Raw genomic sequence first — 8,018 nt, 5'->3', positions numbered from 1 at the left:
TTTATCAATTTCCTAAAATCTCACACCTGGTACCTAGAAAACCCCATGCCAAGTGTTTTTCTTGCATCATTTCCTTTGGCGCAATTATTTGCCACATTTAACAAATTATGAACCTAAGGCTTAGGGAGGTTACAAAAATTACCTAAAGCCATAAATAGTAAATTGCAAATTTCTGATGCAAACTTAGATCTGCTTTATCTCAAAGTGCATTCCATCAACTTCTGGAGTATAATATAATCCTAGAGTGAAAGGAGATAAGGCTATAGACATAGACAGTCTTCAGATTGTCAAAAACTTTGTTTACCATATATAGTAGATGCTTATATATTTTATCTGTCTCATTTTCCCTGCCCTTCCTGCTCAGCTATCCATCATAGTACCTTCTCCCCAGGGCTGGGTTGAGTACCTGATTTGTACTTGGCCTCTTAGAGTGACTCATTCATTCCTCCAGCTGCAGTGATTGGGCCAAAATGAACATGTGATCCTGGTCAAGCCAACCTGAGACTTTCATTTGGGAGCTTTTTATTGGAACTAGAGAAGATTTCTCTTCTGGGTCTTGGAGATGGAAGTATGTAATCAGGAAATGTCATCAATCATCTTTCTTGCCACATGGAAAAACTAGTACATCATGAGAAAAAAATAATTTGGGTGTAACACTCTTCATTGTCAGTCAACTCAGGAGTGCTTTGTAATATAACCTAAAGCAGGGGTGGAAAGGTGGAATGAATATTCTGTTTGCATATTTACATCAGATATATTAATATTAGCACTTGCAATATAAAGTCAAAGACTTGTAAATGGGTAACTCTCTCAATTGCAATAAGTTTCTGAAAGAAAATCAATCTTCTCTATTCTGGGCTGTTTGTGGATTAAGACAAAATGGTCCTCCATCTGGACTGAAGATTTCCATCTACTATTCTTTCTCTCCTCTCAAACTTGCCCTATTAAATCAACAAACATTAAGATCCTCTCTTTACAAAGTAAGCAGAAACAGACAGAAGAGATGTCAGAGGCTGTGATTTGTAAGAATTTTAAAAAGTAGATAAATCCACAGTGTGTGATCAGGGTTTGTCACACCTCTATTCAAAGTCCCCAGAGACTCTCCTGTCACATTCAGAATCAATCCAGAGTCATCACCATGTCCTACGAGGCCCTAGATGATCAAATCTATGGCTTCATTTCTGACTTCATCTTCTACTGGTTTCCTTTTTGCCTATGACCCACATGACACTCTCAACTTCTTTCAAGTCTCTATTCACCAAATCATTGAGGCTTTTACTGTACTCCCTAAATAAAATAACTTCCCCAAATTTATGTTCTATTTCCTTTATAGTACTTGTCGCTACATATTTGTTTATTTGTTGATGGTCTGTTTTCATTCACTGAACTGTAAAACTCTGTAAAAGCAAGGACTCTATTGCTTTGGTCATGATCCCCCATATCCTCTGGCACATAGTAGTGAGGGCTCAGTAACTATTCTTTGATTGGATACATGAATGTAATTTGACATCCATTGTGACAATATGCTAACAATTGATTTGTAATTATTGCCAAATTATTCAGAGTTCCTTGAGTAAGTATTTATTTATTTATTTATTTATTTATTTATTTATAAGAGACAGAGAGAGAGAGAGAGGCAGAGACACAGGCAGAGGGAGAAGCAGGCTCCATCCAGGAAGCCCAATGCAGGACTTGATCCTGGGACACCGGGATCATGCCCTGAGCCAAAGGCAGATGCTCAACCACTGAGCCACCCAGGCACCCCTCTTTTTATTCTTAAATTAACATTGCTAAACATTTTCCTTTTCTCAAATCGGTCATGCACACACAGATACACAGGTTGGAGAACCACTGGTATTGTAGAAGAGGAAACATAATTAAGATCACTTTGATGATTAAATGAAGGATAGCATTGAGGGCTTAATTAGCTTTTCTTGTTTGTCCTAAATTTAGGTTTTCTTTCAAACTTACTTAGCTTTTTCATTTGTTTAGATTTTTTTTCTGATAACTGTGCTTCATTTTTGTTAATATTCCATTATATTTATTAAATTTTTACTGTCTCTAAATAAATTGCTATCGATATTATTTTTCAAAATATCCAACCTGTCATATAATCTCTCAATTCCATTTTTTTCTGGAGACAACCCCCAAGCCCTTTGTTATCTTGTTCCAATTCAAGCAGTTGCTTCTAGGCCTGCTGAGTGTCTCATCCTGGCTCTTTAAGCTTTATCATCAAAGTAAAACTGAATTTTGTCATTTTGCTATAATGGATATCTAGTTTAATAAGACCCATTATATTCTTCTTTCTTGTTTTATGTTCTTATTTTACTATAGTAATTGTCTAATAGCTTCTGATAAAGGAGTACTTAACAGAGACATTTTTTTAGCTTGGTTTTTTGGTTCTTGCATGTCTGAAAAACCCTTATTTAGCCTCACATTTGATTGGACTTTGGCTACTATAGAATTTCATCTTGGAAATATTGGACTTTGGCTACTATAGAATTTCATCTTGGAAATAGCCTTCTCTTGGAAGTTAACAGGTACATTTCCACTGATTCCTGGTATCTAATGCTCTTTCTGAGAAGCCTAATGCAATCTGATTTTTTTTCTTCTAAAAATTATTTATTTAGAGAGAATGAGCAGTGGAGACAGCAGGAGGCTGGTGGTGGATGGCAGAGGGAGAGAAAAGAGAGACTCTCAAACAGACTTAGTGATGAGCATGGAGCTCAGGAGCTTAGAGCATGAAGCCCAATGAAGGGCTCAATCTCACAATCCTGAGATCATGACCAGAGCTGACACCAAGGGCCAGATGCCTAACCAACTGAGCTACTCAGGTGCCCCGATTTTGTTTGATTTTAATTATGACTTAACTTTTCACCTTATCTCTGGAAACCTTTAGGTTCTCTTCTCCATTACTTCATTCTTCATCACTTCATCACTATGAAATTCCAGAATTTCATAACACTATGGTTTGTGTCTGTTCTCACTTTTTAGGTTGGTACCCATTAACCTCTTTATACTGTCAGATATTTTATGTATAATTTAAAATGTGTAAAGCAAAATTTCCCTATATTGTTGTTGTTTTTCTCTTTGCAAACCTCCTATTTATTAAAATTAGATCTCCTGGATTTCTCTAATTCTTTCATCTTTTATTTCCCATTTTCCTCACATATCTTTTATTCTACTTTCCAGAAAAATTTCTTGAGTTCAGTTTTCTACACATACTGAATTCATTATTGTCAGCATCAGGTGTTTCATTTCTACAAATTCTTTTCATTTGATGATTGGTTCATTTTAAAGAATTATCTTTTGTTTTAAGAAAGTAAAAATTTCTCATCTGAAATTAAGGTAGGGGTTTTGCTAAAGGAAGGATGGTTGCAGAGGGTGGGGAGTGAGCCAACTGATGTCCTGTTAATCTGCCTAGCCTGTGCCACCTCACTCTCTGCTGCTTCTCAGCTATTGGCTTATTAAAGAGTTTTCTCTCAGTCAATTCCTGATTGTACTGAAGGCCCAATTGTGAAATGAAAAGCTATATAATTAGCTTTGTATAGGATAGGATGTAGACTTTATAGTGAGGGAGTTTTCATCAAAATTTAAAATTATAGGGATGCCTGGGTGGCTCAGTGGTTGAACATCTGCCTTTGGCTCAGGGCGTTATCCCGGGGTTCTGGGATCGAGTCCCACATCAGGCTCCCTGCATGGAGCCTGCTTCTCCCTCTGCCTATGTCTCTGCCTCTCTCTGTGTGTCTCTCATGAGTAAATAAATAAAATATATTTTTAAAAGATTTAAAATTATAAGCAATAAAGAATTCATGGGTTTGAGTTCATAAAAAAGAAACAAAATTTCTGTTCAAGTTAAGATATTTGATATTATATACCAAAATATTGGGAAAAGTTAACTCTGGGTGATAAGAATGTGTGATCAGAAAGAAAGAAAATTCAAAAGATTGAAATAAAATTGAGGAATAAGGAATTAAGCTTGAATGCAGTAGGAATGTAATGAAGTATAAGTTAAGGTGGGAAAGAAAAGTATAGAAGTTAGTGGAAAAGATCATGGGTTAAATTTTATGAGCTAGTACAGAGCTAAACGATGATAACGGTTGCCTAGGAAAGGAGAAGATGGTGACTGAAATGGAGTAGTACTGAAAATCATGGACCATTGAATGGGTTATCTACACAGTCCTTGTAATCTAAAAAGTGGGCAAGAGTTTTGGCAGGGGAGGGGGGCAGATGTGCAAGACTCTGAACAATATCAAAATCCTCAAAATCTCATTAAAGATTGTCCAAAGGTAATGTGGACTAGGGAATTGGTGGACCACACCTCTAGGGTTTGCTACTTTATTCACTGAAGTATCCCACTGTACTCACCCGTAATTAAAGTGGGCAATTTATAAATGGCAATTTTAGGATCAATCTAGGAAGAATCATATTTTTAACAAAGCATTATTATTATATTTCTCCTCTGCTTAGCTTCATCTACATGGCAGACATTTTATGTAGGGTTGAAAACCTCTACTTTCTTACTAAACTGCTCTTGAGTGTTTCAAACTCTTAATTTGTGTGCATACCTAATTGCATCAATGAATTCAGGGTAAAGGAAAATGAAAAGGTCGGGAGAGGCTGAGATATGATAAGAAACTTTTCAAGTCTAAGAAATTGTATAAGTCAGTATCTCCCTGGGAGAGCCAAGCTGGAAGCTGGAGCAGCTCAAGAAGGCACCTGGCTGCCACGAGGCAGAGTGTGCTTATTGGACCATGTGCTGCTATATATGCCTGAAGTACTTGAAATGCAAATTTGGAGACACTTTGCCATCTAAATGTTTGGCTGGATTAAGCGACTAATTAGGATGGTTTTTCAACTGGTTGGAGTAAGCATGCAATCGGTACTCTGGTCTGGGAAGCCATATGGTTCATCTCGAAGTATCGTAAGAAAAATTGGTACTAACTTATCTCTGATCCAGTGTCCAAGACCAATTTTTAATATTGGTCCAAGAATTTGGTTTCAGCTTACCTACAACAGAGCCCCAGCCATCCAGGAGAAGAGGCAGTGGTGTCTTTTGCTGATGTTGGATGGGTTAGCTAAAGAAGGAGAGTGTTCAACGAGACGAAGGACAGACATCAGACCAAGGCAACCCCTTCAGGATGACATTCCTTTCTTTGAGAAGCAGCCAAGCAGACAGTTTTCCTTACCAAGTCTGTCTCCAGAAGAGCCTCAACAGAAGACCGCACTAGCAAATGAGGAAGTATTGCGGAAGATCTGTGCCCTTGAAAATGAACTTTGCTGCTCTCAGAACACAGATTGCCAAAATTGTGACCCTGCAAGAACAGCAAAATCTCACTGCAGGTGATTTAGAACCTACCACATCTGTGGCTGCAGCACCACCCTCTGTCCCCCCAGCCTCCGACACCTCCCCCACCCCTCCCCCCATCAGGGCTCCACCAAAGTGTGTCTTCTGTTGACTTGATAAAAGGGCGAAGAGAGAAAAAAGCTTGTGCTGGAAAGACTGGTTAAGAGCAGTCCAAAGAAATCTGATATGCCAAAAATGCTAGAGATCCTTAAAGATATGAATAGTGTAAAACTGCAGTCAGTAAAAAAAGGTCAGAACAAGATATAAAGCCCAAACCGGTGGATGCTATGAGGGCTACCCTGCTGCCCTCATAGCAGAGGCTCTGAAAAAGAAATTTGCTTATCGATATCGAAGCGATAGTCAAGGTGAATTTGAAAAAGGAATTCCAAAACCTGCATCTGAGGTCACCTCAGAAACAGTGTTGTTTGGGCCACACATGCTGAAGTCTACAGGAAAAATGAAGGCTTTAATTGAAAATGTTTCAACTTCCTAATAGACAGTGAGCCGAGAAAAACTATCCTTGTTCCAGCTGTTGGTTGGTTAGGGCTGTTGGCTAGTAGAAATCAACAGTATTTAGTAAATACCTGAATTTAGTATTCAGTGGTATCCTTTTAAGTCTAATTAGATTCAGCAATAACAAAAGCACCCTAAGTTTGTGGGGTTTCTCTTATTTTATGAGATTAGTTCTGAAGTTTTCCATAATGTGTATTCAGAGATAGCATGTTTCTAATGTGTAGTCATAATGTTTAGGTTTCTAGGCTTGAAAACATTTATATAGATTTCAGAAGAAAGGACATTTGTAGTTGTGAGTTTTTAATTCCTAACACTAATTTATCTGTGCAAATGTTTTATATGCATATATTTAGGTATAACATAGTATGTAAAATTTAATAATGACATCAGTGAGGGTAGTACTGTTACCATCATTAGTTGTCAGTAATCATTTACTACTCAGTGATGGAACACAGGTTGTTGGAGTGAAATATTTAGGATTGGAACCTTTTGCCTTGAATAAGGCTTTTACCTTGGATTTTCTATCTCATTTCCTTGGGAGATGGGGTTCAAGTAGGAACCAGATAATGTTTACTGCTGAAAATTCCATAATGCTTTCATTTAAAGGGAAGCCAAGACTATGAAAGCTGCTTTCACTTTAGTGCTGTTCAGATTGAGAAAAAAAAAATGTAGGTTTCATATAGATTTAATTCAATAATTTGATTTTTCACTGTAACAAGTGAAAACCAGAATGTGCCATCTTTTTTTTTTCCAGTTGAATAAATGGCATCATAAAGATGACTCATTGCAAAATTAATACTTAATGGGAAATGGCAGCATAATAGGGTTTTAAAATTTTTAATATTGGTTGAATATAGTAGCTTTATAGTGAAACATTGAATAGGCGAAAGAATTTCCTGTAAGTTGTTTATCATTGGTCAGAGTGCTGTTCTGTTGAATTACATTATACAGCAAACCTTAGGTGCTATTTGGAGAACAGCTTTTCTCATTGAGAGCTTCTGAGGAATTGCTATTAAGTGATCATTCGTGAATGTTTGATAAATCTTTATGGTTTTCTGTATTTCTGTTAAACTCAGCTATAGTTAATGCCAGAATCTCCTACCATGAGTAAATACTTGGATTTATTTAAATCTAGCAAAAAGAAGTGGAGATAGGTAGACATCTAAGTTATTGAAAATATGTGCAATGTTCTCAATATTAGCAAATGTTATTCAGCTTAAATTTGAACTGTGACTTATTTTACATATGTTGATTACATTGTTTCTAATTGATGATTTAAAAATTCTGCCTTTAAAAAAATTCAGAAATTTTGCCTGAATTACATATTCTGACCTCCTAAGGAATTTATATTTGTATTAGTATTGAATTTTGGCCACTGCTCCAATGGAAGAAATTACTGTTTTGAAATAAAGCAAACTTACGTTTTCCTTGGGAAAAGAAAAAGAAAAAGAAGAAGAAGAAATTGTATAAGTCCCCTACTGATTTACATAGGGTTGTTTACAAACCCACTGATTGTCTTGTCTCCCCCAGGTCTGGCTGACCACTTCCTAGTTTGATAAAGATTGCTTAGAAGCCAAGAAAACATTAGCAAGATTCATTCAGAGGAAGTTACGTAAGAACTCATTTTATTTATGTTCCTTTATAAATATTTCCACACCCACCCTTTACCTAAACTGTTCACACTGCAGCCCCTCCAAAGAAACAAAACAAAACAAAACAAAACAAAACAAAGACCCACGAAACACTGAAGTTATAATGAAAACAAATTTATAGTCAGTTTCCCATGGGTGGTCCTATGTTTGTAATCAGTGTTCATAATTAGTGCAGGTTTTAGGACTGTTTTCTCCCTCTCCTAAATGCAGTAAAAGTAATCCTGGTAGTATATCCCTCCCTTCCGTCCTGAAGTTCACTTCTTCTGATTCCATAGTCCTTCAATATTCACTCAGTATTTTGTGGACACCAGGATTCTGCCTAATGGGGTCCAGGAACCCATATGGCTTAAATAGGTTGAATTAACTGCTTTAAGAAAATATCTAGAGAAGACCGTTTGCTGCCAGAATTCTTTCAATTCTACTGACTTCTGGTCCCCCAAATTGATGAAAATGCAGACTGATTTTCATATGTAACACACACACGCACACACACACACATACATGTG

At 36.8% G+C, this 8,018-nt stretch overlaps 1 pseudogene; it reads left to right on the top strand.

The window, feature by feature from the left end:
- Window positions 1–4,780: 4,780 nt before the first annotated feature.
- LOC112921752 (mitochondrial fission regulator 1 pseudogene) lies at window positions 4,781–5,892 on the top strand (annotated as a pseudogene).
- The last annotated feature ends 2,126 nt before the right edge of the window (window positions 5,893–8,018 follow it).

Source organism: Vulpes vulpes, chromosome 13 (assembly GCF_048418805.1).
Source record: "Vulpes vulpes isolate BD-2025 chromosome 13, VulVul3, whole genome shotgun sequence".
NCBI classification, from domain to species: domain Eukaryota; kingdom Metazoa; phylum Chordata; class Mammalia; order Carnivora; family Canidae; genus Vulpes; species Vulpes vulpes.
This window is presented reverse-complemented; position numbering and strand designations above follow the sequence as displayed.